Raw genomic sequence first — 8865 nt, 5'->3', positions numbered from 1 at the left:
GCCCAAACAAACTGCTGCTAACTTGTAGAAATCACCGGAAGAAATACAGTTCTATCTGGTATCTTAGAAACCCAACACACTTTAGTCATTTAGTCAGTCACTTCTTCCATCACACTCTTATCTCTCTTTTATTATGCTTTATCTTTCTCACAAGCCATTCCGGGTCTAAGTCTGTAACATATTTACATTGTGCTAGTTTAACAAGGTAATTCTTTTTCTGCAAATACCTGCCCAGTACATCTTGTCCTTCTGGTGGGACAATATTTATAAATAAAAAATAACAAAGAAAAATATTTTTCCTTAGAAGAACACACTAAATAGACCCATAAAATTTAGGCTGCAGCCTTCTCATCTGCTTGTTAAACAAATGTGTTTCATCTACAAGACAAGCAGAATCTGGTATGTGAATATCAAAGCAGAATCTGACCTTTAATGGATCTGTGTGTATGACCTAAAGGAGAATTTTTATCTCTGCACTGAAAGTGCATAAAAATGTAAACTGGAATTGGTGCTATTGATTTGGTTCTGGTACTTGTTTCTTTGTAAGCCTACTGCACTCTTCATGACTTTTGGGGATTTTTAGAATAGATGCATGTTTTTTGCTGAAAGAAATGGGTGTGGGAGAACTGCAGTGAGCTGGGCTTGTTTCCATTATGCTTAGAGGCCTTTTCCCTGTCACTCAGGTTAAACTGAGAGGTCCAAGTTAAAGCATCCATCTGTTAAACTTTTCACGACACAAAATGTGTTACTCTAAACTTGTGAGAAAATAAAAAAATTAAATCTTCTGATTCTGGAAGAAAAAGAAATCAGAAGTCATCAAACAAGCATCAAAAGTCAAGGGGAATAACCAGCACTAGGACAGGGAAAAAAGCAGGGATATAGCTGGTGGCAGGATGATGTGAGTTATGGCTGTATAGGTAAGAAAGGTCTTGGACAGATGTGGGTGGAACAATTTTGAGGAAATAGCAGTACCTCTCACCAATTACAGTACAGAAACAAAACTCTTTGAGGATGGACTGCTTCTGAAGTAATGAGTGAAGGGAAGGCCTGCATCAAAAGCTGAGAAAGTCCTTTTATTTTTCAAGCAGTGTGTATGAGGTATTTATTTTATAGATCTTTCAAGCCATTGCTCTGATGAGTTGGGAAGGACTGACTGGTGAGATTGACTCTGCTGGCCCTTGGTGAACTCCTATCCTGGGATTCAGCTGTGAATCTCCCTCCACCGTCTCAAGAGCATGCCTAATTTACACAATCTATCTCCTTCTGTACAGCTTCTACTGGAGTCAATGGGAGTTGTGTGCCTGAAGCCAAGGGCAGAATTTGGCTCAGAGAGAGTATAACAGCTCCAGTGCTTTGCCAAATGAAATACATTTAGAGTCTGACATGCACAGTTGGATGCAGTAAGTAAAAAATCAGTTTTACTGGATACAAGGCTTCACTGACTAGTGTTACTTCCCTCTTGTCATTGTTAAAAGATGTGCTTTATAGGAAAAACTGTGCTGGTTCAAGCCAGAGACTTATCTTTACCTACTGTTCGTAGAGTGATGCTTTATGTATCTCCTTAGTTTCCAGTGCTGTGTGGCTAAGGACTTTCTGTGTCAGAGGCCACATTTTTTATTTAATTTTGCATCAATTATAATAAAAGTTGTGCAAAGTTTAATCGATTTCTTTGTCACAGCTATTCAAAACACCGTTCTTTTTTAATTCATTCCAAGTAATTTTCCCAAATGCAGCAACAGTAGCAACACAGTTGACTAAGATCTATACCTCATTTAAAACAGACATTCAGCTTGTGTAGTCACTGCTAAACAACAAGTATTTTACTGCTAAGTCCCAGTATCTCAGTTCACCAGTGTCAGGAACATGAGTTCTAATGCGGCTTTTTCTTGTGAGGTTCTTCTCATAAAAAGCCATTTTGAACTACATGCAAATGACTGTCTTATAGAAGTAGCCTTTTAGTCTTTATTGACATTATATATAGGTAATTCCTATGGGATCATTTCTTCTCATAGCTGCGAAGTTTAATTCAACAAAATTGCACATATGGTCAAGAACTCAGCTATTCCCAGACTTTTAGAGTCTACAGGAGTCTTCCATGGGGACCATTAGTTGCAGCTCTTTGTTCTTCCCTAAAAATACAGTGGCTTACTGCTATTTCCCTAAACAAATAACTGTAGAAAAAAAATACAGTGCTTTTCATCGGTAATTGCATATCCCTGAAGTGATCTGCATTTGTTTCTGTGCTGTGTTTTTTGAGGCTTTTCTTTTTTTGTTTTGATTTTCTTCAGTGATGCTTCTGCTTCTTTTCCTTAGTGGTTTTTATCTTTGCTTTTAAATTTACAGTTCTCTCCTCTGGTGAGAAAATCCAAGTGAGGAAATCTCTTCACTAGAAATTATTTTCATAGAAATCATCGATTTGTTCAGCCTCCTTAGAACAGCCAGTCTTCACAACAGTAAGGAATCTGGTCTCTCTGACATGGTAAAGTTCAAGACTTGTATCAGTTGTTTCCTTTAAAGCAAAAAAGCAGAAAACCTTGGTTTTGGATTATGTGATAGTTTACAATACTTCTGTGCAGTGCAATATACAAGACCAGATTATTTTTCTTTAAAATTATGTCAGGGCTTTGTGCAATATTCCCAGGAAGCCCTATTTCCTAGCTAGATGTTTCAAGAATGGAACTATCAAAAATTTCATAGATGCAGAAGAGATTGATATAAAAAATCAAAGTGGAAATGTTTTGGTTAAAACAGTGGAAGATGTCTGGGATTCTTTTCCCCCTCAACATGTGGATTTTAATAACTGCTGTTTGTTGTTAATTACAGAACATACTGCATCTTCTTATAAACATGCCAAAGGAGAATCAAGTTAATTTGTTATATTCCCCTTTGGATATGGTGTCCATATACAATATTTAGACTAAATCCTGTGACTACCTTTTTCCAATTGATATATTAGGGAGGCAGGTTCTCAGCAATCTGGACAATGAGAGGGTGGGGGAGCTGAATCCCTAATCATGCTCATAAACTAAAATGCCACACTGTACATGTCTGCGAAGTTAGGTGCCTTGAATAGACCAAAGATACCCAACTCACATGCATTTCTTTGAGCAATTAAATCTTAGTACTTGATGCGGAAAGAATGCCTCTATGTGTGAATTTAGCTTTCAGCATGTGAGAAAGTTTGCAGAGCCTAAAAGGAGAGAGAGAAAAGCACCAGTAAGATGAGAACATTATGTCAGGTAGTGACTATCACCTAGGAGGATCTTAAAACATTATATGCAGCATCTGAAATATTTCCATATATGATTACATTTTATGGTGTACAACTATTAGTTAGATGTGCCATAGCTGGTACCTTATTCCTTATTCATATTTGCACAATCTATACATGTAAAAAAGGGGAAGCCACATATATGGAATAGACAAAGAAATGGAATAATCAAAAGCCTGCATTTGAATAATTAAACAGCCTGAAGTTACTGAAGTCCAAGAATACTTTAATTAATCAGAACTAATAAAAAAACTTAAATAAAATATAATTAATTTTATATAAGTTTCGGTGTTTCTTAATAGAATAAATCTCTTGTGTGAAATATTTAGGTAATGACTATCATAAAGGAGACTGATTTAGAGTGTAATAATGTGTTCTGAAAGACTCTGCTTTTCTGTGTCAGTTAGGAGGAAGATGTCATTATACTTGACAGTGTATTCATTGTGCCTAATACTCAGTTAGTTGTAGCAGAGTGTGTACAACAATACTTCCATAGTATTTTTCACCCTGCCCATACACCCACTCCATCACTGTGGTTGTCCCCAAAATATTTTAGAGAGTTCATTCTCTCACTCTTCATTTTTTTTTTCTTTCCCATTTCTCAGCAAGCTGAATACATCAGAAACAGGCTGAACTGTTGGAAAAAATGTGGGATAGACATCTAAGAGTCTGTCTATTACTTTTGTAAATTTCACCCATGGCCACCCACAGAACAGCTTGGGGTTTTTTGTTTTTTTTTTTTTTTTTAAATTCTTCTTTCTGTCTCCTGTCATATTTCCAATTTTATGACTGTTTGGAATACCAGAATTCCTGTAAGTCAGTAAAGTTAGGAAATATCTGCTAAAGCTTTGATATGTTCATTTTCCAGAGTTATTACTGTACATGAATGATGTGAGAACATTGTGATCCTCTGCTGCTCATTATGGCTATGTACCTCCATTTAAGAAGGTTTGTTAAAAATACCATAAAGTTCATTATGTACTACAATGGCTAACTATACTCATTAATTTTGAAAATGCATGTAATTTAAATTGGTATTGAATACACGCTAATGCATGGAAAGGTCTGATTGCATAGTAAAGGAACAGATGGTCTTCGCCTTGAGGAGTTTACCACCTGAAAATACAAAAGCTGTGTAGGGAGAGGGTGTAAACACAGAAATGAAGGGCTCACCACACAGGAGGAGAGTGGGGATGAGAAGGGTTGAGTCACAGGGAAGGAATGAGCAACAGCCTGTCAGGAAACACCCTGTGAGTTCCAAACATTTTTATTTTGTTTGATAGGGGTATGGGTAGGTGGAGATCAGTTAAACAGTTTCAGGCTGTGGAGAAGAGAGGAGGGAGCAGGCATGCGACAAAGAGGAGGGTAGAGATAGGGAGAGATGTGGGGGCGAGATGGATTGCAACAATCAGCAGCGGGAAAGGATAATTAAAAATCATGGGTGTCTGTCAGACATTAAGCCTCTTTTACCTTTGCTATGTCAGCTTCATTGTCAGACTGGATCCTCCCTGTAGTCTCTTCCTCATTCCAGGCTGCTCCTGTCATTGTTTAACACAGTTGTGCATGAACCATGCGTTCAGACTGAAGCCATAAAATTATACAGTACACTTAATTGAAAGATTGAAAAATTACTTTACACCGACAGACTACACAATGGTTGACACTTAGGGACTGATCTTAGGCTACTGTAGTCAGTGAGTGTAATTTAATGTTGTAACTTTCAAGTATGAAACCAATGATTTTTCCTTTGGCAGAGGGAAATTGTTCTTACACCACGTTAACTTTTAGTGTTGGAAAGGGAACTTCTCCCTTAACCTAACCCTCTTAAAGATTCAGATAGCTAATAATATTTCTCATTTATGCTTGAGATGGCCTCACTCTCAAGAATTGTCTGTGTGTGTGTATATTTCCTTAGGTCGAGTGAGCTATTAAATTTCCTTAATATTGAAATATTTTGCTTATGTGCTGAGAATTTTTATTTTGCTTTCAAAAACGATGGCAGATTAATGGTAAATAAATATTCTGATCAGAAATCCTAGATCAGCTCTAAGTCTTTTGTCACTGCCACCCTTCCTTTCTCAGAGAAACAAAACCCAATTAAGATCCAATTTTATTTGTCTCCCTCCTTGCTCGCCGCAACTTGTTTGAAAAGAGAAGCTTGTTTTTCTGAAAAGCTACATTAAACCAGAAGACTTTGAAATGGAGAGGCTCTGTGTTCCCTAATTTCTTCCATAAAACATGGCAAAAACAGCAAAGTAGATCCAAACAACATCTAAATTGTTTGAATAGTGACACATATCATGGCTGAGCTTTATAGGCTGCATTCCTGTTTATTTAAGTCCAGTTACTGGCTGCCAGAATTACACTCATGGGACCCAAATATCTCCAATCCATAATCTTATTTTCCAGTCAAAATTCAGAAAAAAACCCACCCAAAAAATAGAGGAAACCCAAACAAACCACTCTCTGTATGAAGCCAAGGGTTTTTTGCAATTCAGTAAATTCAGCCCTTCTATCCATAAGCTTGGCATTTGCATTGTCAGCACTTACTCTTTTAAGTCGAATTAGAAAAACAAAACATCAATGGAAAATCAAGCTGATTTCAATATTGTTCAACAAAGCAGGAATCAGCTGACACTGTAGGAACTTCTTATCCCATTTTCTCTGAACAGCAGGGTAGGAGCACTTTTAGTATTAAGATAGTTCATTTTCTCTAAAAATTACACTGAAGACTGCAGTTTGGTGTCATTTACAAATATTTGAATTTCATAATTGTTTCCATACAATATGGAGAGAGAACCCACTAGAATTCCTGATTTATTGAATATTCTTACTGCCAGAGTCTCACTTTCAGTATGTAGTGTCAAACTTGCATCTTTTGATCACATAGGCTGAATCTCTCACATTAGAATAATTTTTTTTTATTTACTTTTCAAACAGCTTCTCTCATGGAAGTGCAGCTAATGGCACATTATTTGCAGCCTCTGTTCAGTAACACTTTGTTCAAACTAATACCTCTACCCAGAGCTCATTAAAGCAGCACTTACACGCCTTCAATACAAAGGGAATAGTTTCAGGATGAGCACTGGGTGTCTGATCTTCTTTTACACAGATTATCCCTTTTTTCGTCCCTGCTCTAGGCAGTGCACGAGTGAACTTATTCCTAAAATACTGTAGCAAGAAATGGCTTCTTCCACTCTCTTATTAAACTGTCACAAAACATATCTGAGAACCAGATATTACACTGCAGTGTACTAGGAAATTTAGGAGATCATATAGAAACTCTCTCAATAAAAAAATGAAAGTGTTCATCTTCCACTGACCTACAAATCACAATTTCTTGCAAACACTATTTCTTTTCAGCTTTGTAGAATTAAAAACTTTTCATTAATCAAACCCATGAATGTTAAAAAAGTAATGTACTATACATTTAATATATTTAAAAATCTGATTTTATATCTGATAGAATGAGATATGATCATATTGCCAAAAAGCCTCCTACTTTTTTGACACAAAAATCCTAACTTAGAAAATGTAACTTCAAACATCTCTGGTTTGCTTTTGCTTTCCTTTTTCATTCATAGCTTTACAAAATGCAGCTACTGACTCTCAGAAAGTGAAGTAGAATCTCATTCCTATGAAATGATCAGGCACCTCATTCCAGGAGTCAGGTGACACCAAGCACACTGGATGAGTCTTTTGGAAAGTGTAGTTGATGAGATCAGGCTTGGGTCTCAAGTAGTTAGATGCTTACTTTGATTCAGGTCTCATTCTACTGCCATTAAATAAGTAAATGAATACATCAATGTTGTTGATGACATAAATACATAAATAAATTAAAGTCTTCTCTTTGTTTTTTCTGGATCTTCATTTTACATATAGATCCTTGAACTGAGGGTCCTGGTGGGATGAGGCTGGCACAAGGTGATAGCTATAGAAAGAGATACACCTCCTTTGCATGCGCACACAGTTAAGTAACTGCAGCAGTGTCTGTATTCTCCTGACTAATCATTCTGGCTTGCCTTCTGTGTTAAATAATGCTTCAAGGGAAAAAACCTGGGAACTTAAATGTCCCATCCTCATGTATTTCCCAGTGAAGTGAGTACCCAATCTATGCTTAGATTGATAAGTTTGCCTGACTGCCATGATAGAACTCCTTTCTAACTGAGATAGCAGAAAAGCCTAGTCTAGTATCTATCTGGGTCTCTCTATACGTGAGAGAAATCAAGCTCCTTCCTGCTAATAGAAAGCATCATGAAAGAGAGCAGTGAACAATGCTAAGTCGTTCACAGTCTTACATTTTTCATACACATTATTATTTATGTTTATTATTGCAATAGTACCTTGAAGCTCCATCCAGGATTTGCCAACAGCTCGAGAATCACTGTATGGGTTGTCACAGACAGCCATAACACAAAAAAGTTTATACCCTGAAGACCTTAGATTTAAAAGACATGACAAATACTGAGGAGATGATTGGGATGTGAAGACAAGAAAGGTATCAAAAATACTTGCTGCACATCACAAATCTGTGGCAGAGTCATGAGTAGCCCACTGTTGCAGCATGTTGACCTGTGTTTAATCATAAAATGAATTTTTTCACTGTGTTCAAGATTTAAAGCTATGGCAGCAAAAGCCATTGCAACACCTATTACTCGGACGGTCATGTGTCTCCTAGAATTTACAGTTGCAGTTTGGATTAGATCCAAACTGGTGTTAGATACTGCACAGATGAGCATTGTAGTGGACACCTTATTGGCACCTAAAAGGACATCAGATGCCATTTGGAACCATGAGGTGAATACCTAAGTTCCACTTTAAAAAGTGAGAAGTAAAGAGTAGAGAATTAATGTCCGTTTTCTCCTTAGGAGTATGTATCAAGTGAAAACCCTTAGGGGTCTCTCCTAGATCATGTATCTTTCAACATAGCCATAATTATCTGGACAGAGAACAACTAACAGAGAAATGGATCCCAAATTATTAAACAAAACAAGAAAAATAAATTTTCTCTCTGTGTAGAAGTATCTCACTGAATGCACTGAATGGGCAATTGAATAGCAAGTCAAAACCAGAGCAGTAAAGTTCAAAATGGTATAGGGAAGGATGACAGCAATGATGAGGCGTGGAATGACTTCAATACAACACATAACTAAATAGACTAGGATTCTTCAGTATGAGAAATTGTTTAAGTGGATATGAATCATTTCTGGAAAAAATGGATGGCCCAGAAAACTTGTGTTAGAATTTATTTGATGTTTCTCCTAATGCAAGAACTAGGGGAAAACAAATAAAACTGGCAGGGGTTAGGCTGAAAATGAACAAAAAAAAGAGATTGTCTCCATGGTAGACAAGCTGTGCAACTTGGCACCTTAAATTATTGTGGATTGAAAGATTACCTGGTTTCAGAAAAGTGATTAGACATGTGGAAAAAAATACCTATAGTATTCAACGTGAAGTTATGGAGTGGCTTAGGAAAGCTGTCTTTCACAAGTTTATGGAGGAAGAGAAAGTCAGTAAGGGGACTGTAACTGTATTCTAGTCCTGTTCTCTAGGCACCTGCTGTTGGCCACAGTTGAATATGATAGGTGGGGGTT

The 8865-nt window shown here is 36.9% G+C and overlaps 1 long non-coding RNA gene across 1 annotated transcript in view; it reads right to left on the bottom strand.

The window, feature by feature from the left end:
* Positions 1 to 4810, bottom strand: part of LOC108445266 — a 32132-nt gene extending 27322 nt beyond the window's left edge. The window contains exon 1 of the long non-coding RNA XR_001860071.1: positions 4742 to 4810. This is a non-coding gene — a long non-coding RNA (uncharacterized LOC108445266). The remainder of the gene's footprint in view (positions 1 to 4741) is intronic.
* Between the last annotated feature and the right edge of the window lie 4055 nt (positions 4811 to 8865).

This window comes from Corvus brachyrhynchos, unplaced genomic scaffold (genome assembly GCF_000691975.1).
Source record: "Corvus brachyrhynchos isolate BGI_N302 unplaced genomic scaffold, ASM69197v1 scaffold92, whole genome shotgun sequence".
In the NCBI taxonomy this organism is placed as follows: domain Eukaryota; kingdom Metazoa; phylum Chordata; class Aves; order Passeriformes; family Corvidae; genus Corvus; species Corvus brachyrhynchos.
This window is presented reverse-complemented; position numbering and strand designations above follow the sequence as displayed.